Raw genomic sequence first — 22,483 nt, 5'->3', positions numbered from 1 at the left:
TCAACGCTGTGCTACTAAAATTGCATCAGTATTATAATGCATATAATAATAATAATAATAATAATAAAATGTTAGTTTATTTTCTTAAATTTGTGACATTTTTTTCTTGTTATAATACCATATTTTTCTCTGAATATTTTATATATAATATATATTTTATATTTCAGTTGTTTTTTTTTTCATTTTCCAATCATGTCACATATCTCATCATATTTTGACTTTATTTTTTGGGTAACATTTTCCTCACGAAATTTTCCAAAAATTACAATTTGTTTCCCCCCAAAATTTGTTTGTTTCTCATAATGTGAATTAAAAAAAAAAATTTTAATGTATCAACTCTATGCTGCTAAAATTGCATCAGTATAATAATAATAATAATAATAATAATAATAATGTTAGGAGTTTATTTTCTTAAATTTGTGACATTTTTTCTTGTTATAATACCATATTTTTCTCTGAATATTATATATATATATATATATATATATATATATATATATATATATATATATTATATTTCAGTTGGGTTTTTTTTTTTTTCCAATTATGTCACCTATCTCATCATATTTTGACTTTTGACTGGGTAACATTTTCCTCACGAAATTTTCCAAAAATTACAATTTGTTTCCAAAAAAATGTGTTTGTTTCTCATAATGTGAATTAATTTTTTTTTTTCAAAAAATGTATCAACTCTATGCTACTAAAATTGCATCAGTATAATAATAATAATAATAATAATAATCATAATGTTAGGAGTTTATTTTCTTAAATTTGTGACATTTTTCTTCTTATAATACCATATTTTTCTCTGAATATTTTATATATATATATATAATATATTTTTTATTTTTCTGTTGTTTTTTTTCATTTTCCAATTATGTCACCTATCTCCTCATAATATTTTGACTTTATTTTTTGGGTAATATTTCAACTCTGTGCTATTTTGACTGTTTTTTTTTGTCTCACACGGTAAGCCTTGAAATAATAACAAAGAAAATATAGCCTAGTGAATTGTTGACAAGCCCCCGGTCATGTGATGGGGGGCGGGGTCACAGCCAAGGTGCACTCCACCAATCTGCAGGGTGCCATTGTTTCAGTGATCAGGAGCAGGACGCCTGGCAGGAGGCAGAAACAAGATGAAGATAAGTCGCACGGCCAAGACGGCAAAGGAAGGCGTGGAGCAGATGACGATGCGGCGAGACACAACGCTTTGCCAGGTGAAGGATCTTTGGCAAAATGAGACGTCCATCATGTCCGTCACGTTGCCATCTCGTCTCTCGTCCTCGAGAGCCAAGGAGAAGATGAAGCTGTCATGCGGTGGCGTTAGCGAGACACTGTAGTCCATGTAACACCTAGAGATGGAATATCACATTTATGCACGATGCTTGGGGAGCTGGGGCTCAGGCATGCTGGAGCAAAGTACAAAACACACAATCTTCATTTTTAGCTGGAACATTTGGATTTGTGTTCAGCTAAAAGGTTTAGCCAATTAAAATACTTTTCATTATTAAGTTTTAGCCAAGGACGGCACTAGTGGTTAGCGCGCAGACCTTACAGCTCGGACACCCGAGTTCAATTCCACCCTCGGCCATCTCCGGGTACTCCGGTTTCCTCCCACATTCCAAAAACAAGCTAGGTTAATTAGCGACTCCAAATTGTCCATAGGTATGAATGTGAGTGTGAATGGTTGTTTGTCTATATGTGCCCTGTGATTGGCTGGCCACCAGTCCAGGGTGTACCCCGCCTCTCGCCCGAAGACAGCTGGGATAGGCTCCAGCACCCCCGCGACCCTCGTGAGGAAAAAGCGGTAGAAAAAGAATGAATGAATGAATGTTGCACTATATAGTATTATGCTAACCTATGCTATGTGATTTTATGCTATGCTATGTAATGTTATGTTATGCAATGCTAAGCAATTTAATGTTATGTTACACTGTACTATGCTAACCTATGTTATTTCATGATGTTATGCTACTTTATGCTATACTATGGTAAGCTATGTCATGTTATGTCATGTTGCACTATATAGTATTATGCTAACCTATTCTGTGTAATTTTATGCTATGCTATGTAATGTTATGGTATGCTAAGCATTAATGTTAATTAATTAAATGTTATGTTACACTACACGATGCTAACCTATGTTATTTAACGATTTTATGCTACCTTATGCTATACTATGGTTAGCTATGTTATGTTATGTCATGTTGCACTATATAGTATTATGCTAACCTATGCTATGTAATTTTATGCTATGCTATGTAATGTTATGCTATGCTAAGCATTAATGTTAATTAATTTAATGTTATGTTACACTATACTATGCTAACCTATGTTATTTAACAACATGTTATGCTACGTTTTGCCACGCTAAGTTACGCAAAACCACGTTTTCTTATGTTACTTAGTCTGTCTGAGAAGATGCTCAGTATTTGACGGGTAAAATGATCCCGATTCCCATTACATATGGAAAAAGACATCATAAACTGACACTGGCTCAGTTAATATTGTTCCTTATGTCAGCTGAGCTTATTTTGGACATATGAGGAAGAAAATATGAAGTATGAATGTACTAATTGGAAAAGCCAGTGACCCCATGCACTACATTGTATGCAATCTACACGCTGTTTATTCATGTCATAGCATACGTACTGTCATCTTATTCTCTAAATGCTCTCCGTCAAAGTGATTCATCGCCTCACACGTGCACCATGTACGGATGTAAAATGTCCACATTTTGTGAAAATAATACAAAAAAAAAAACACCTTAAGCTGAAGAGAGCGGCAGCAGCGTGAGGATGAAGAAGTGGAATGGAATGCGGCCATCATTAATTCTCTTTTCCCCCCCAGCCCGTGACACGCGTAATGTCTTGTGTTGTTCAAGATGTCAGCTGACTGCTTCTCCTGGGCCGTGAGATTAAATTGCAGCACTATTGAACAGATTAGGATGAAATATGGCGCGCGTTGGCTCACTCCCCTGACAATTTCTCCAAATGACTTTGGTGAGCTGCTGACTTTTTCCCTCTAATATCAGCGCCAGGTAGACATCTGTGCTTTTTTGCTCATGAAATATGGCACCCGTACGCACGGCTTTCCGTGAATTATTATGCTTTATTTCGTCCCAGCGTCTCCTTTCATGAATGTCAGATATATGTCAAAACATGGACCCCTGCTGTGTTGCCTGTGCTGTTATTTTTATGAAAAATTACTAACCCAATAAGACAGACCTAATAAGACAAGGAGCTGTACAAAATAAGTGTAACTTGAAGGTGAATCGCCACTAAATTTGGCCAAATGTGGCCCGCAGGACACTAGTTTGAGGCCCCCTGCCTTGATATGAAAGTTTAATGTTAGTGCGGCCCGCGCAAGTTTGATATGGATGCTGTATGGTATCATGTACCCAGAAAAAAGTATTACGTTTGATTAATGTTCATGGTAAAGGTTAAATAACTGTTAATAGTTATCCTCCCTATCCGTGTGGAAGTGGTAAGTTTTGGGCTATTTAAGTTTAAAGGAAATAACTTGAAGGCTACCGTTTAGGTCGCTAGCTCTCTAGTTTGTGAGTTAGCATGTGTCTCAAGACCCTGCAGTTGCGCAATATGTTGTAAATAAAAAAAGTAAATGTGACAATAGTCGTGTTTTGTCATGTCTACAGGGCTCTAATAATGCTTTGTTCATTTTAATCTGAAAAAAATAATGTCTACCCACCAACTATATGTGGTTTCTTAAGTTTTTATTATTTGCCGTTTTATTATTATTATTATATTTATTTATTACTGATTGATTGATTTTCTTTATTCTTGATTTGTTTATTTATTTTTCATCTTATTTTGTGCAGAAAAATAAAAATTACGATATTTGAGAACAGTGGAATGTTTTATCAGAGCTTTTATTGTAGAAAATCGGAACCAAAGCACTGAAAAAGTTTGTATATTTTTCTGTTTTTAATAAATGCGTTTTTTTTTTTTTGAAAACCTGATGCGGCCCAGCCTTGCCCAGACCCTAGCTCCAGTGGCCCCCAGGTAAATTGAGTTTGAGACCCCTGCCTTACGGTGTTTGGCCGAATCATGGTGAAATTTGGTACACCCATTTATAGGACTGACGAGTACATGTATGTCAAATTTGAGCAAGATTGAACAACAAACATGGCCGCCATACAGCAAAACATCCCGGTCATTCACCAATCATCCAATGTTTTTTTTTTCAACTTTAAGGACTTCTGTATAACATTTACGCTAGCATGTCTTCCATGGAGTGGCGACATAAGCAACCGCTGTTACTTTATGGCATTTGGCCGAATCATGGTGAAATTTGGTACACCCATTTATCGGACTGACAAGTACATGTATGTCAAATTTGAGCAAGATTGAATAACAAACATGGCCGCCATACAGCAAAACATCCCGGTCATTGACCTGTTACTTTATGGCATTTGGCTGGATCATGGTGAAATTTGGTACACCCATTTATAGGACTGATGAGTACATGTATGTCAAATTTGAGCAAGATTAAATAACAAACATGGCCGCCATACAGCAAAACATCCCGGTCATTGACCTGTTACTTTATGGCATTTGGCCGGATCATGGTGAAATTTGGTACACCCATTTGATCGACTGAAGACGACATGTGTGTGACATTTGAGCAACATTGGATGGAAAACGTAGCCACCATCATGTGAAATATTTTTTCATGGCCGCCCCCCCGCAGCATTTCCAGCACAGGCTCGTTTGCAAGAAAAACTGTGAAATCCAAGATGCCTTGAATATGCTAACAAATGACAATCAACAATTGAAGGTGTGAAGAAAACTAGCTTACGAATGCTCTGGTAGAGAGCACACAAGACAGCTTGTGTGTTTACATTATGTTGCTATGGAAACACTGACAGGCAGCTGATGAGAGGTGAAACACTTAAGAGTGAAGCGAAAGGTCAAGACATAATTCATCACGGACAATTACAGGAAGTAGTATTCCAAAAGAACACGTTCTCCATAACGGTGCACTATTAATATTAAATATGAAATATATTCTATATAAATGTGAAATATTCTGTTTTCCTAGCCATCTTGGAGTGTTTTGCAGACGAGCTGTAATCCGTAGATAAACACTGACAAGAAGCAGGCAAACAGCAAGCCTGCATGTTTTGTTTTTTTTAATTTTCTTTCTTAAAGGAAAAAAATAGAAGCCAATCCCAAGCAGCCAGATGGAAGTAGTTACCATGACATCACTCTTTGATTGACAGCGAGCGGCAAGGGCAGGTTTCATAACAGCAGCACGACGCGTCTCTGTGATGACATGGATGGATGGATAGATTTGAATTCTGTCGCGACAATGCACGTCGACGACAGAAAAGCAAACTAACTCACAAGGATGAGTCCTTTCAGCGGTTTTTCCCGTTCTTAATATATTGGCTGGTATTTCTCAATCAAGCACTAAAAACTAAATACCACGGTTCGATCATCAAGCGATATGTAGCATTGTGGTCACTAGGTGGCGGTAATGACATCAAACATTAGCTTACATGACATTACCTTAACACTGTATGAAGTCATGAAGTCAGCCATGGCATGTCCCACTTGATGGTGGAAAAGGTTCCCCTCCCGTTCCATGTAGAAGTGGTGCGTATTTGGCTTCTTAGGTTTAGAGGAAATGAATTTGAGGTGGTGGCACGGGGGGTCGAGTGGTTAGCACGCTGACCTCACAGCTAGGAGACCAGGGTTCAATTCCCCGTGCATGTGTGGGAGAGTTTGGAGAGTTACAGCTGTTTTTTTCCCCAACTGTTTCAACTCTCGGGCTGCACGGTGGTCTAGTGGTTAGCGCGCAGACCTCACAGCTCGGAGACCAGGGTTCAATTCCCCGTGCACGTGTGGGAGAGTTTGGAGAGTTACAGCTGTTTTTGTCCCCAACTGTTTCAACTCTCGGGCGGCACGGTGGACTAGTGGTTAGCACGCAGACCTCGCAGCTAGGAGACCAGGGTTCAATTCCCCGTGCATGTGTGGGAGTGTTTGGAGAGTTACAACTGTTTTTTTCCCCAACTGTTTCAACTCTCGGACGGCACGGTGGACTAGTGGTTAGCGCACAGACCTCGCAGCTAGGAGACCAGGGTTCAATTCCCTGTGCATGTGTGGGAGAGTTTGGAGAGTTACAGCTGTTTTTTTCCCCAACTGTTTCAACTCTCGGGCGGCACGGTGGTCTAGTGGTTAGCACGCAGACCTCGCAGCTAGGAGACCAGGGTTCAATTCCCCGTGCATGTGTGGGAGTGTTTGGAGAGTTACAACTGTTTTTTTCCCAACTGTTTCAACTCTCGGGCGGCACGGTGGTCTAGTGGTTAGCACGCAGACCTCGCAGCTAGGAGACCAGGGTTCAATTCCACCCTCGGCCATCTCCGTGCATGCGTGGGTTTTCCAAAAACAGGCTAGGATAATTGGCGACTCCAAATTGTCCATAGTATGAATTGAATGAATGAGTGTGAATGGTTGTTTGTCTATATGTGCCCTGTGATTGGCTGGCTGTACCCCGCCTCTCGCCCGAAGACAGCTGGGATAGGCTCCAGCAAACCCCCGCGACCCTCGTGAGGAAAAAGCGGTAGAAAATGAATGAATGAATGAGTTTCAAAGGTGGCTGCACAGTGGTTAGCCTCACAGCTAGAAGACCCGAGTTCAATTCCACCCTCGGCCATCTCTGTGTGGAGTTTGCATGTTCTCCCCGTGTATGCGTGATTTTTCTCCGGGTACTCCGGTTTCCTCCCACATTCCAAAAACATGCTAGGCTAACTGCCGATATGAATGCGAGTGTGAATGGTTGTTTGTCTATATGTGCCCTGTGATTGGCTGGGTGGACCCCGCCTATCACCCGAAGACAGCTGGGATAGGCTCCAGCACCCCCAGGAGCCTAAACAGTAGAAAATGAACGAATGAATGAAATTTGAGGTGAACTGGTTAGCTTGCTAGCTAGCGACCGTCTTGAGTCCCTCATAGATAGACGGACACATGTGGTAAATTGCCAGACAGCAAAACCAGACATGACCAGGAAAAGACCGATACACAACAAGACATTATGGAAAAACAACATCAGAAGTAACATTACCAGACAAAAGCCACCTTGCCTGCAGTGCAGCCCCCACTGGTGTACCGTATAAACGCTGGCGCCAATCAGCAGCCACCCTTCCATCAGTCCAGCCCGGGGCAGTTGGACCTGACATTTAAAAGACAAGCTATGGAATCACCAGCGTATACAACATGATAATACAACAGAGACAAGACGGATCAAGTCAAGCCAATAAAAGAACATCAAAATTGGTAGATCGGGTGCCGGTTCGATGCTCAGTTCGTGTGTAAGCGTTCAACAAAACGATCTATCTATTAGGACTTTCCAAATAATCCACAAATTTTTCCATAATTCAACATTTTCTGTCACATTTTTCCCCATAGAAAAATAATTGGCAGTTTCAATGTCCTCCCCATTTGGGGGGGGGGGGGGGGGGGTGGGATCTATTTCAAGTAAGGGAGCACAGCTCAGGTCATAGAGTGGTCCTCGCCTGTATGCTTGCTGGTTCGATCCTCAGTCCTCATGTAATTGTGCAACATAATTACACATTTCAACAATCATTTTCCGCTTTTTATATTCCGATATTTCAAATTGCTCATTTATTTAATATGCTAATTACGCTTATATTTCATAACCGCTTTAAAGCATTCCAACATCAAAAAGTTCACTTGGTTATCCATTAGGCCTTTAAAAAAAATTTTTTTTCAGAATTCAATATTTTTTCCCCCCTATTGGTCAGAATTCATTTTATATTTGACATTCCATGTAACATCCTGGTTGACTCCCAACTGCTGGTTGCTGGTTCGATCCTAAGCTGGTGAATAGACTTTTACTTGGAATTCCTTCATTCATTCATTTTCTACCGCTTTTCTTCACAAGGGTCGCAGGGGGTGCTGGAACCTATCCCAGCTGTCTTCGGGCGAGAGGCGGGGTACACCCTGGACTGGTGGCCAGCCAATCACAGGGCACATATAGACAAACAACCATTCACACTCACATTCATACCTATGGACAATTTGGAGTCGCTAATTAACCTAGCATGTTTTTGGAATGTGGGAGGAAACCGGAGAAAAGCCACGCATGCACGGGGAGAACATGCAAACTCCACACAGAGATGGCCGAGGGTGGGATTGAACTCGGGTCTTCAGGCTGTGAGGCTAACCACTCGACCACCGTGCAGCCACCTTTGAAACTCATTCATTCATTCATTCATTTTCTACTGCTTTTCCTCACAAGGGTCGCAGGGGGGTGCTGGAGCCTATCCCAGCTTTCTTCGGGCGAGAGGCGGGGTACACCCTGGACTGGTGGCCAGCCAATCACAGGGCACATATAGACAAACAACCATTCACACTCACTCACTAATTAACCTAGCATATTTTTGGAATGTGGGAGGAAACCGGAGTACCCGGAGAAAACCCACGCATGCACGGGGAGAACATGCAAAGTCCACACAGAGATGGCCGAGGGTGGAATCGAACCCTGGTCTCCTAGCTGTGAGGTCTAACCACTCGCCCGCCGTGCCGCGGAATTCCTTCATGTCATTTATTATTATTATGATTCCTATGCTGGATTTTCTGCTAACATTAAAAATAAAATAGTGTCAACAATTTAGGCAGCATTTTCCGCAGTTTGTTCGGTCGTCCCCTAGACAGCAGCCATTTTTCTTCAGCGTCCTCTGACGGGATAAGCTAATCAGCAGCAGGGCCCGCCACAGGGATTACACTCCTTATCGTATCTCTGCCACCAGTCAGGTTAAGCACGCGGCTTGCCACAATTGGAACTCTTTTTTTTTTTTTTAATAAAGCTCCTTTTTAAAATGGAGATTTGAGCAAAGCCACTTACTTAATTGCTTTCTATTATACGAGGCGGGTGATTGTCGGGTTTAAAGCGCTCACGCATGGAGGACCCCGCCAGTCCAAAACGGTGCTTGAAAAAACATTTGCCCTGAGTGTGTTAAAGAGACGTCACGATGGCGGCCACAGCTTGTCAAGGAAAGGTTGGACGTTATCGCCGTATCAAAGCTCTCTAATTGCGCGTCCCCGGCCCGCTTAGCGGCAGCGAACGGCATTTTTTAGTAGCGACGTTAAAAAGGAAGCAGCACTCACGGCGCAAATAAACAATACCTGCCAGGCCACGCAAATGAGCGCAAACAAGCGCGCCGTATGTTTTTGGATCAACACGACAGAGGCCGCTCGTGTTGGCACGTTTGAAATGCAAATGTCCCTCTTTGGCGCTTTTAGTGTGTTTTCAGGTGCAGGCTGGCTCTCGCTAGCTCATTCATTTGCATGGTTTGTTTTTTTTTTTTGGAGCAGAGTATACAAACTCAAGGTGGCCCTGCCATGAAATGCTTGCCTGTCTTTTAGACCAGGGATTCTTAAATGGGGGTGCGGGGACCCCCATGTGCACAAACTATGAATAGAGAAATATTCTGAACGTCCCAAAGAGATACTGTACCTCCATAAATAGGAATATTTATGTACATTGTACATGTAATATAACTTTAGTATTTCATACTGACAGTTTCAAAGGTAGCGCGCAGACATCACAGCTAGGAGACCAGGGTTCAATCCCACCCTCGGCCATCTCTGTGTGGAGTTTGCATGTTCTCCCCGTGCATGTGTGGGTTTTCTCCGGGTACTCCGGTTTCCTCCCACATTCCAAAAACACGCTAGGTTAATTAGCGACTCCAAATTGTCCATAGGTATGAATGTGAGTGTGAATGGTTGTTTGTCTATATGTGCCCTGTGATTGGCTGGCGACCAGGCCAGGGTGTACGTCGCCTCTTGCCCGAAGACAACTGGGATAGGCTCCCGCACCCCTGTGACCCTTGTGAGGATAAGCGGTAAAAAATGAATGAATGAATGAGTTTCAAAGGTGGCTGCACGGTGGTAAAGTGGTTAGCCTCACAGCTAGAAGACCCGAGTTCAATCCCACCCTCTGCCATCTCTGTGTGGAGTTTGCATGTTCTCCCCGTGCATGCGTGGGTTTTCTCCGGGTACTCCGGTTTCCTCCTACATTCCAAAAACATGCTAGGTTAATTAGCGACTCCAAATTGTCCATAGGTATGAATGTGAGTGTGAATGGTTGTTTGTCTATATGTGCCCTGTGATTGGCTCGCCACCAGTCCAGGGTGTACCCCGCCTCTCGCCCGAAGACAGCTGAGATAGGCTCCAGCACCCCCTGCGACCCTCGTGAGGAAAAGCGGTAGAAAATGAATGAGTTTCAAAGGTGGCTGCATGGTGGTTAGCCTCATAGCTAGAAGACCCCAGTTCAATCCCACCCTCGGCCATCTCTGTGTGGAGTTTGCATGTTCTCCCCGTGCATGCGTGGCTTTTCTCCGGTTTCCTCCCACATTCCAAAAACATGCTAGGTTAATTAGCGACTCCATATTGTCCGTAGGTATGAATGTGAGTGTGAATGGTTGTTTGTCTGTTAGCCAGGACTCACGTACAGTATGTGTCTACTCACCATTGCAGTCACTTCCACTTCTTGTTCTATGGTTGTCATCACCGTTTCATTGGTTCGCGTCTGCGGTGACCTAAAAAAAGCAAAGCTTTCGATGCTTTCAAAAGTATCGTTTGTTTTGTTGTTTTTTTTTATCCGTGTGATAAATCCCCAGCAGAAAAAAGACTGCCGACAACAAAAGGTCCACTTTGGAACAACACTGGCTTTAAGTGCTTTTCATCTTGACAGGAGAATGGAGGCGTCGTGGTCTTCTGCATGGGGACGCTTGCTTCATTTTCCCCGCTGTGAGACTTCCATCTCTCCATGTTTCTCCTTTGTCCCTTCCCTTTCAGGTGTGGCCTTTTAGAAGTTCATCAGGTGCGAAAGCTGAAAGACTATTTTTAACCGGCTGAGACCTTGATTGAGCTGAGCTGCTGACACGACCGACAAGAACATACTGTTCCTCCGCCAAGGCTTTGTTATGCAAGAAGCCTCCTCCAGAGGGACAATTTTCCATTCTGCTGTGATGAAATCTGATACGCCGCATCTTGTCTTCAGATGAAAAAGTCACGTTTTTAGTGATGTTCTAACAGCTGTATGAGGCTCTAGGGCTCCAAACGTGAGAAAACTCACTTGTTTGCTCTTCTTTGGGAGGAGAGGCGCTCAAAGGCTCACTTTTGAAGTTGCGGATTTTCGACATGATACCGCCTTTGATGCGGCCCAGCTCGGTGAGCCCGCCCTGTGTACGTATGCGCCCGCCACCTTGTAAATAAAAAGAAGAAAAGATGCTTTGCTACGAAATATTATACACATTAAAACAGGGGTCTCAAATTCAATTTACTTGGGGGCCACTGGAGCTAGGGTCTGGGTGAGACTGGGCCGCATCTGGTTTTCCAAAAAAAAAAAAAAAAACGCATTTATTAAAAACAAAAAAATTTTAAAAAGTTTGCTTTGGTTCCAATTTTCTACAATAAAAGCTCTGATAAAACATTCCACTGTTCTCAAATATCTTAATTTTTATTTTTCTGTACAAAATAAGATGAAAAATAAATAAACAAATCAAGAATAAAGAAAATCAATCAGTAATAAATAAACAAATAAAATAATAATAATAAAAGGGCAAATAATAAAAACTTAAGAAACCACATATAGTTGGTGGGTAGACAAATTATTTTTTTCAGATTAAAATGAACAAAGCATTATTAGAGCCCTGTAGACATGACAAAACACGACTATAGTCACATTTATACTCCTTTTATTTACAACATATTGCGCAACTGCAGGGTCTTGAGACACATGCTAACTCGCAAACTAGAGAGCTAGCGACCTAAACGGTAGCCTTCAAGTTATTTCCTTTAAACTTAAATAGCCAAAAACTTACCACTTCCACACGGATAGGGAGGATAACTATTAACAGTTATTTAACCTTTAACATGAACATTAATCAAACGTAATAATTTTTTCTGGGTACATGATACCATACAGCATCCATATCAAACTTCCATTATCAACTATTAAACTTTCATATCAAGGCAGGGGGCCTCAAACTAGTGTCCTGCGGGCCACATTTGGCCCGTGGGCCGCGCGTTTGAGACCCCTGCATTAAAACATCTTCATTTATATATTAATCAATATTTAATTTAGCTGTAACTAGATATGTAATTACTAAACATTACTTTATAACAAAACAACAAACATTGAATACTTTTTTTAGAAGCACCATCGTAATAAAAATTTATCATATTGCTCATTTCTTCACACACTTGTCAAACATTAGAAAAAACAGGCTTCACTACACATCTTAAAATAAAGTTGTAACTCTAATAGCTCACCTGTGCTGCTAAATTATTTTCTAATGACGTTCTACGAGCAAGTGTCCCTGGAGCCTCCTTATGACCACCAAATGTGAGAACAATCTCAACCAGGCTTCGCTACACATCTTAAAAAGAATGCAACAGCTTCTGCTAAGTATCACCTATGATGCTAAATTATTTTAAAATGACATTCTAACAGCAATATGCGTCCCTGGAGCCTCCTTATGACCACCAAATGTGAGAACAATCTCAACCAGGCTTCGCTACACATCTTAAAAAGAATGCCACAGCTTCTGCTCAGTATCACCAATTATGGTAAATTACTTTATCATGACGTTCTAACAGCAATATGTGTCCCTGGAGCCTCCTTATGACCACCAAATGTGAGAATAATCTCAACCAGGCTTCGCTACACATCTTAAAAAGAATGCTACAGCTTCTGCTCAGTATCACCAATGACGCAAAATTACTTTATCATGACGTTCTAACAGCAATATGCGTCCCTGGCACCTCATATTGCTCATTTCTTCAAACACTTGTCAAACATTTAAAAAAACAGGCTTCACTACACATCTTAAAATAAAGTTGTAACTCTAATAGCTCACCTGTGCCGCTAAATTATTTTCTAATGGCGTTCTACGAGCAATATGTGTCCGTGGCACCTCCTTATGGGCACCAAATGTGAGAACAATCTCAACCAGGCTTCGCTACACATCTTAAAAAGAAATACGGCAGCTCTGCCCGCTACCACCTATGATGCTAACTCATTCAAACGTGAGGAGTGTGCGTCTTTTCCCACTGATTGGTGATGGTATAATATATTACGCGACATGAAAGAAGAGTTGAATTATTGACGACAATTAAAAAATTGTTATCGAAAACTATTCAGCGGCGCGGATCCATCGTCATGAGGACATGAATTATGCAGCGGTGCAAAGTGGGATATGTGTACTATTTTGGACTTGAAGAACTTGGGAGCCGTTTAATACTAATACTAATAACTGTGGCGACACGCTCTAACAACAGTAGGCCGGTCTCATTAACCGCCGCCAATGCCAGTTGCAATGCACGAGGCCTTTGAATGCAATTAAAGAGTCGCAGCGCCGCTAATAGAAGCGGCGTGTTGTACCGACGACTGCGTGAGGATGTTTTTTGTGTTTCTGGAATAAGGTAACATTTGCACCACATCTCAGCATGCAATTGGGAGTAATAGCACCGAGGTATTGTTTGATACGTGTGAAACAGGCAAATCATTTGTATTTGCTGCGAGAGGCCAGACTTAGGTGAGCCTTCACATCGTGATGTGCGATAATGCTCCTCTACCACCGCCGCCGCCGCCGTCGTCGTCCTCACGCGGCCTTGAACGTGTCCTTGCAGCCTGCAGCCTACTAATGTTTAGGAAAAAACTCCAAATATATCATTCCAAATGGGAGTTATCCATTCATCTCCTAAAGATTTCCAGTCTGGGTCTTAAATGTATGTTTGCTTTTACAATAACAGTGTAATGGAACTCATGAATCATTACAGTGCAAGGAATTGTCTTCGCTTTTTGGTTTTTGTAGACGTACAATCATTAGCAACAATGTTGAAAAGAATTTCTCCCAGAGGAAATAATGCAATGTGAATGAATTCTCTCCACGGACAAACTTGCAAAAAAACCTTGACGAGCTGCTTTGTTAAATCTTAAATCGAGCGTGTAGGCCGGAACGCAACCAAAATAAAGTTTTTTTTGGAGTGAGGTGTGACACCTGTAATGTTCCATTGATGTTACAAGGCATTGCATTGGCGTTAATGCTCCAATTAAGCAAATAACCTCCAGGGTCTCCACAACATTGGCTCTGTTGCTGCTGTGTTGTGCAATAGAGTTGTTACGCATTAAAAGGGGACATATTATGCTAATCTTTCCACCCTCAAGTTGTGGACTCCCGTAGAGCAGCTCCACGCAATAACCCGCACAGAAAACTTTCTAGATCCGGGGTCTCAAACATGCGGCCCGCGGGCCAAATGTTGGCCCGCAGGACACTAGTTTGAGGCCCCCACCTTGATATATAAGTTTAATGTTAGTGCGCTGGATGCTGTATGGTATCATGTACCCAGAAAAAATTATTACGTTTGATTAATGTTCATGTTAAAGGTTAAATAACTGTTAATAGTTATCCTCCCTATCCGTGTGGAAGTGGTAAGTTTTGGGCTATTTAAGTTTAAAGGAAATAACTTGAAGGCTACCGTTTAGGTCGCTAGCTCTCTAGTTTGCGAGTTAGCATGTGTCCCAAGACCCTGCAGTTGCGCAATATGTTGTAAATAAAAAAAAAGTATAAATGTGACTATAGTCGTGTTTTGTCATGTCTACAGGGCTCTAATAATGCTTTGTTCATTTTAATCTGAAAAAAATAATTTGTCTACCCACCAACTATATGTGGTTTCTTAAGTTTTTATTTTTTGCCGTTTTATTATTATTATTATATTTATTTATTACTGAGTGATTGATTTTCTTTATTCTTGATTTGTTTATTTATTTTTCATCTTATTTTGTGTAGAAAAATAAAAATTAAGATATTTGAGAACAGTGGAATGTTTTATCAGAGCTTTTATTGTAGAAAATCGGAACCAAAGCACTGAAAAAGTTTGTATATTTTTCTGTTTTTAATAAATGCATTTTTTTTTTTGGGAAAACCTGATGCGGCCCAGCCTTGCCCAGACCCTAGCTCCAGTGGCCCCCAGGTAAATTGAGTTTGAGACCCCTGTTCTAGATCTTCCAGAATCTGCACCTATTCCTTTTCCATTTCTGGCTCTATGGTTATCATCACAGCTTTTCCCTTGCATAGGTACACTTCACAAAAAGCCAAAGAAAAAGCATAAAAACGCACATTGTGGAGAGGCTTGGTGGTTTCAACTCCAAATCTCTGTCGTTTCGGCCAACAAAAATATTTGTTATACTTGTTGTTGCGTAACCACGGCGACATGAAATCGTGTCAAGTCCACACGACAAAAGTGTGACTTTGACGCACCGCGAGGGCGGCGACGCATCCTGATGAAGACACAATTAGTTTGTGTTTGAGTGATGGCGTCCCAGAAAAAGAAGCCTCCTGCTGATTCCGATTGGGGGGGTTCTGCCGGCTGTCCCTCCCCTCCGGTGCCATCTTAGCTGAGTAGATCCATCATCGCTTAAGTTGAGCTCGTCAGAGGCCTCGTGTGCCCTCCTGCAGCTCATTAGCATAATTCAGCATTAATCAGCAATCTTCCTCTGCAGCAGAGATCTGAAAATGACCCAAAACTTTGACGGTGCCTCCTCGTGCCCCCCCCCCCCCCCCCCCCCCCCCCGAGAGGGAGATGTGACGGCGGCGAGGGGCGGAGGGGGTTTGCTGAGGTGCAGAGCTATCCTAAGGATTGTGATCCCACTCCTGGTGTGAAAAGGGAAGTCTTTGATGTGCTGATGGCGTGGTGTTCTAATGAGGCTCGTTACACGATGGCGCGTCCCCGCCAGACTGGAGGTGGCATCGAGGAGAGAAAAAAAAAAACCCCAGCAACTTTCCTGCTGTTTTGGGTTTGTTGAACCAGACGCCATCACAGCGCCCCGCTTTGTGGCCGTACATCCACACTCTCAATTATTCACACTGCAGCTCTTTGACATGGGATTGGATTTGTCAACGTGTACGCAGTAGCAAAATCTTTTCATCCAGGTGGTGCTATATTTGTTTGATGCTGTAATGTAACTACCGCTAAAATAGTACATTTAAATGATTATTAACTATTAGCAAAAAAAAAAAAAAAAGCAAACATACCATTGAAATGTATCAGGGACTGCTTGGCCTCCCCCGCGGCTTGGGGTGTCGGCTGGCGCGGTGGGTTGCCTTGCTGCTCGTCTGCACGCCCGCCCGCTCAAGTTGTAGCCCTGATGCTGGGGTTTTGGGAACCTGGGGTGTTGTCCCTTGGCGGTCCACTTCTCCCTCGGATTGTCGATCTGGCACCCCTCTGCTCCGGTCCGTCCACATCAAATAAAGCCAAATAATATTCCATATAACAGGGGAGGTGTAGCTTACACATTTCCCTGGCAGAGCAAAATAAAAATTAAAAAAAATTAAATTTTAATTATATTCTAATTACATATTTACACTTTTTAAATTGAAATATCCCAATAATTGTGAAAACGCATCATTAAACACCGATCTTATACACCCAACAGGTGAAGAATTGGCTTTTGTTTGTCTAAAATGGACAGAATCACACATTTTACCAACCTTCAATAGTTAATGATGTTAATGTTGGATTAAGAAAAGTCATAAGTTCATGTTTTGTCAACATCGTATATATTTTTTATTTATAAAATTGAAAGTACAGTGTACTCTGCGTCTTATTTAAGCTGTCATCCAATCGGATTTCAGCTCTGTTTGTTGCCGGGTAATAAAAACAATCATGCGTTTACTCACTGAAACAGTCACGTGTGCTTTGACCAAATAAGAAAATGAATGGGCGTGACTGACGAGTCTATTAACCCAATCAGATTATGCCTTGTCTGGTTGGCGGCCCGTGATTGGATGGTGAGAATGCCGACAATTACAAGTTAGCTGTAGCTCGTAGCTTAACAGAAAACGCATGCTAACCAATTTCCTTATAGCCATTATAGCCAAAAACAGGGCAAATTTCATTTTACCGACAGATATATCATATACCTGATGTACAAGCCTCCAGAAATAGCTAATGGTTATAAGGGACAGAGATGAGAGTCAACACTTACAGAGAACACGACGATTCAACAAGTACGTTTACATACAAAATGACACGTTTACCTCTTTTGCGGACTTTTGCTGTCCATTTATCTTTTTTTTCCTTATCCTCAATAGTGTGGCTGCTGACTTCGGCCGAGAACCGGGGTTACACCGTGGACTGGTCTTGTCAAGGTAACACTGTAAACATGCTAGCACCATATTCTATTCAACATATGCTAGCACCATATTCACTTGAAAAAAAACTTTATTTGTATCCCGAGAGAGAGCAATTCAAGCACTGCTGCATGTTGATTATGGCTTCTACGGCTGTGACGTCACAACAATCATATCAAGTGGTATAGTAAATTCCCGGAGCTTCTGTTGAAATCGGCCCACCTCCTGTGAGTGCATTTGTGGATGTAATTTAGCATGTTTCGCCATTAACCAGGCAATAATGGGTGACCCATAAATGGGAGCATTATTTGCAATCATGTCTGTGCACTCATGACACGACACATCCTTTTGTTTTGTTTGCTTACTGTATTTGTATCTGACGCTAAATAGGGCACCGCATTTGAAAATGTTCATTAGCTCTCATTTGGTGCAGAATTTCAACATTCCAAGAAGCATTCCGGCTCTCAACCTCACATGACTGCAAGCTCAGGTTCATGCAAGTCTAATTAAGTGCATAAATCCGCATGTAACCCAGCATTGTGTGTGTATGTGTGCTCTACAGAAACTGGCCCACTTTCCAACTAAATACTTACGGACTTGGAGGTCCACCTGCTGTGCAGTGCTGATGCCGCACTTTCTAATTCCAGATTGATTGGAATTGGCTGCAAGTAAGTCTCTTCTTTTCCAGTTTTTCTCTCAGCTTCACCGAGCCCGGGGATATTTCCTACAAGTGGGCTAACGACACCTCATTATATCCAAAGGGCAAAAGCGGCCAAACTGCAAGTGTGCTAACTGATGAGCGCCATTAGAGACACGGATACAATTACGTATGACGTCCTCGTAGGCATGTTGCCACACATTCGCCGCTGTCTGTCTGCCATGTTGGGCGTGCAGGTTCCCCCCCCCCCCACGCGTTTTTGGCTCCAGGCTTTCTGAATCATTCAGAGTCTGCACAGTGTTTGCCTGTGAGCAAGTAACACTACAACAACACAGCCGAGGAACCTGCACAAAATGCCATATTCATGTGCAAAAAGGGCCACGACTTGCCTGCTCGCACCTGCTGAACAAATCATTCACGGAGGAAGCAAACTCTAGGAGGAGAAAATAGACTACACGTTCAAAACTATTGGGACATTACACCATTATGCGCATTATACATGCATTTGTAGCTGGGGAAAGGTGCAAGAAGTCACCTTGGAGTCCGGTAATTATATGTAATGGGTACACTGGTGTCCTATCTTGGAAGAAACCCTCTCATGCAGCAGTTCTCAACTGGTGGGTCGGATGCAAAAGTGGGTCGCAGACAGTAAGTCCAAAATGGCATAAAAATATGTCATATCCAACTGACTTATTTTGAATATTTCATATTTAATTCTACTTGATGCATCATTTGTATGTCTGCATGTTTTTTTTCTACTTTTCTTGACCGTATGCCTTCATACACTCCCCTAAAATGCACACTGGACATTTAATAACGGGTATTCATGTTGATGAAAGATGAAAAAAAAAACACAATACATTTGCTTGGTTTAATTAAATAAAAGTGTACAAAATATAAATCAAGAAAGAACTCTAAAATGAAATAAACTGACATAAATATTAAGTATACAAATAAGTATTAAAATTAAGTATACAAAATAAATAATATAATAAATAAAGATTATAAATAAATCCAGTCCAATCCAATCCACTTTATTTATATAGCACATTTTATAAAATAAAATAAAAATAAAATCATTTAAGAAATAAAATAGTAAAATAGATTTTAAAATATTAAAAACAAGAAACAAAGCAATAAAAGTATAAAAAATAAAACCAATTACAATAAATAAATACATATAAATAAACAAAACTGACTTAAAGAATAGCATATGAAATTCAAACAAATAAATACAACCTAAAAAAATGTCCATAATAAAATTGTAAAAATAATTCAATCAGCTTAAATAAAACTGTAAAAATAAACAATAAACGTAATTTCAATAAAAGCATAATAAATTCTAAAAATAAATAACAATTAAAATGACCCAAATAATTCTGTAAAAAAAAAAACCTAATAAAGGTGCATACAAGTAAATAAAAATAAAATTGACTTAAATAATAATAAGTATTCAAATTAATACAAAATACATAAGTAAAATAAAATAAAAGTGTAAAAAAAATAAATTAAAAATGAAACGACTGGAAGTGGGTCCCAGTTTGAGACCATTTAGGAACGCCCCAGCTCTGATGAACTCCTCGCCCTTTTCAGTTTATGATGCACAGCCACCTAAAGTTGACTTTATTCATACGCCGTGTCGCCAAGGTGTTTATTTTAGTTGAGGCTTTTTTCGTTCATCGTTTATCACGCCGTTGGCACGTTGCATGTGACATGTGTGATATTTTATTAACACCATAAAGCACACATGTGTGCGCTCTCTCCTTCGGCTGGAAGCTGAGAGGTGATGCGAGAGGTGACGATTGCGGAGACACACCTCTTTAATTGGAGGTTATACCACGCCGTCCTCAAAGCGACGCCATCGAAAGTCAACTTGGATATACTTTAGAGTAGTCAGTGTTCAGCTTATATAGCAGCATAGATGAGTCGACATACTTGACAGTTGAAAACTGGGGTTTTGTTTATCGTGCAGCATGTACGAGTGCTGCCGGCACTGGGGAGCTGCGGTTCATCGGGTGGGAAGATGGATTCTAACATGGCATATCATGCATTGTCTTGCTGATACGGTTGTGTGTGGACTGCTGCTTTCAATTGTCACAGTACGTATTGGAATTCATGTTCCTTTTAACATGTGCCGGCAGCACTCGTGCAGCCCGCAGACCATCGCCTGCTATTCACTTGCGTTGCCAGTCATTTAGCCCTTTTGTGCGTTTCCTGACTTTATTATTAACGCAAATGATGACTTTATGGTAGGATATAATCAAAGCCATTCCCTCTCAAGCGGGGTGCTGACGTCATCGCAGTCGGGTTTCTCTCCCTCTGCCCGTCAGCCACTTTTGCTCTCGCCTCTTGTGTGAAAATGAGCGCCGTGCAGCGCATGCGTGCCTCCGAGGAGAAAATTGCCCACAAGTGCGCACACTTGTACGCCATCGCTGTGACTCATGCGGGTCAAGAATGGCGGGCGGAGCTCTTGCGGAGGAGTCAAGCCGCTTAGGGAAGATGGCCACCGTGCGGCCCGGTGCCTTCTGCTCGGGCAGCCATATTGTTCCCACCGTGTGAGTAAACATTGATGTTGCATGCCGGTTCCAGAGAACTGAGTCATGATTCGTGCGCGTCACAAGCAACAAGCCGCCATATTGATGTCAGGACTTATTCATCATGGCTGAGAGAGCTCAAGATGACCGGCCAAGTTAGCTCTTCATAAAAGATTGAAGGATTAGTCTTGCTCCTGATGCATCTTTGAGGAGCTTCGAGGTGGAATTCAACACAAATTTCCAGAAATAAATAAGCCTCAAACTCTGGGTTAACTTATTTTTACACTTGCATAACTCACACTGATGTTACTCCTCATGATTAAAGACAGTTTCATTGTTTTTATGTTTCGCCATTAACGGCCTTTTTTTTGTAAATATTAGGAACGTCTGATATTGGCTTTTTTTTTGCCAAAAAGCGATATGCCGATCGGTCTAGTGGTTAGCGCGCAGGCCTCACAGCTAGGAGACCAGGATTCAATTCCACCCTCGGCCATCTCTGTGTGGAGTTTGCATGTTCTCCCCCTGCATGCGTGGGTTTTCTCCGGGTACTCCGGTTTCCTCCAAAAAACATGCTAGGTTAATTAGCGACTCCAAATTGTCCATAGGTATGAATGTGAGTGTGAATGGTTGTTTGCCTCACATCAGGCGCAATCATCTCTAATCAAAACACGGACTGCCTTTGGAGCAATTAGCCACGCTAGCCAAGGGTTAGCCGAGCTAACCCCCCCCCTCGCCCACTCAGCTTCCCTAGGACCCGAACACATTTACATTAACATTATGTCCACTATGTTGGGTAAGAGGAGTGTAACAGTGATTATTGGGCTGCTATATCATGTCTGAAGGGCTCTAATATTGTTACTTTCTTTTTCATCTCTAATAAACACACAAGCTTCTGGCCACCAGTCCAGGGTGTACCCCGCCTCTCGCCTGAAGACAGCTATGATAAGCTCCAGCACTACCCCCCCCCCCAACCCCCTAACCACTCAACCACCGTGCCTCCCTCTGTCGTAAAATTGTTTTTAAAAAATGACGAAATGAGGCTCATATTCAATGAAACTCACCCTCACATTGCACTGGCATTTTTTTTAAGATTAGCCGTTAGCGGTGTTTAACTTCTTTTTGCACTTGAATGTTAAAAATTAATTTTTTTGCAATTGGAAAAACTTTTGGTGGAATTTTTTTCCCCATCATGCACATAAACACACGCCCCTTCCTGTCTCTGTACGATGTAAAGAGGCAAAATGGAACACGCCTATCCCCCCCCGAGACAGGCAGCTATCCGCTATGAAAGCACCTCCCAAAAGCTCTGAGAAGGTTTTGTGGTTTTTCGATGCATTTGTGGTTTTTCTAAGAAGTACATCCATGATGACTTGTCGTATCTGTGGTATTTGCTAACTTCCTTCCTGGGTGCATTTGACTCCAATAGCAATCAATGGCAGCATGGAAAAGGAACGCTACGCCTAGCGTACTTCTTGGTGCTTTTTCTTTAGATTAGAATGCACAGCAAAGAGAAAGACGTCGGGATTGTGGATGACGAGCGAAAATGTCGATTTTGACTATGAGTTTACGTCGCTACTTTGCTACTAACGTCACTTTTTTGGACACTTCCGGGTGAACCTGCTAATCTCGAACAGGCCGATTGACATCCACTTAAGCAAAGCTAATCATGTGTGTTTTTTAGCGTGTTGCAATGTAATGGACGTCGCTGATTAGAATGCATAGCAAAGAGAAAGACGTCTCACATCAGGATTGATGGATGACGGGCGAAAATGTCGATTTTGACTATAAGTTTATGTCGCTACTTCCTTACTTACATCACTTTTTTGGACACCTGCTAATCTCGAACAGAACGATTGACATCGACTTAAGCAAAGCTAATCATGCGTGTTGCGATGTAACGGACGTCGCTTAACGTCATCGCCATGCGTTACAGCTCAAACGTGGCCTCCTCCTGGCCCGGGGAAGGAGCCGTTGCCATGGCGCCTTGGAGGACACTTGTTAGGGATTAGAGTTGTGTTTGGACAGGAGAGTGGAAAAAAAAAAAACGCATTGATCGAGCAAGAAGCAGGGATTTTATGTGTGTGTGTGTGTGTGTGTCACGTCCCG

At 41.8% G+C, this 22,483-nt stretch overlaps 2 long non-coding RNA genes across 4 annotated transcripts in view; one reads left to right on the top strand and one right to left on the bottom strand.

Moving 5' to 3' along the window:
- Positions 1-754: 754 nt before the first annotated feature.
- LOC131132865 (uncharacterized) lies at positions 755-17,324 on the bottom strand. 2 transcript variants are annotated; one of them, XR_009130447.1, is made up of 4 exons: positions 17,093-17,324; positions 16,088-16,353; positions 10,516-10,585; positions 755-1,352 (listed from the first exon to the last, which is right to left on the bottom strand). It is a non-coding gene; the product is annotated as an uncharacterized LOC131132865 (long non-coding RNA). The 2 variants fall into 2 exon arrangements; XR_009130446.1 differs by lacking the exon at positions 755-1,352 and adding an exon at positions 6,935-7,194.
- LOC131132864 (uncharacterized) overlaps positions 16,858-22,483 on the top strand; it is a 44,561-nt gene continuing 38,935 nt past the window's right edge. Inside the window, exons 1-4 of one of the 2 annotated variants that reach the window (XR_009130445.1) lie at positions 16,858-17,062; positions 17,147-17,203; positions 17,619-17,675; positions 17,748-17,853. This is a non-coding gene — a long non-coding RNA (uncharacterized LOC131132864). The remainder of the gene's footprint in view (positions 17,063-17,146; positions 17,204-17,618; positions 17,676-17,747; positions 17,854-22,483) is intronic. The other variant, XR_009130444.1, reaches the window with a different exon arrangement.

The sequence above is a fragment of the Doryrhamphus excisus genome, chromosome 7 (genome assembly GCF_030265055.1).
Source record: "Doryrhamphus excisus isolate RoL2022-K1 chromosome 7, RoL_Dexc_1.0, whole genome shotgun sequence".
Taxonomy (NCBI): Eukaryota; Metazoa; Chordata; class Actinopteri; order Syngnathiformes; family Syngnathidae; genus Doryrhamphus; species Doryrhamphus excisus.
The sequence above is the reverse complement of the archived record's forward strand: the minus strand, read 5'-3'. Positions and strand labels throughout refer to the sequence as shown.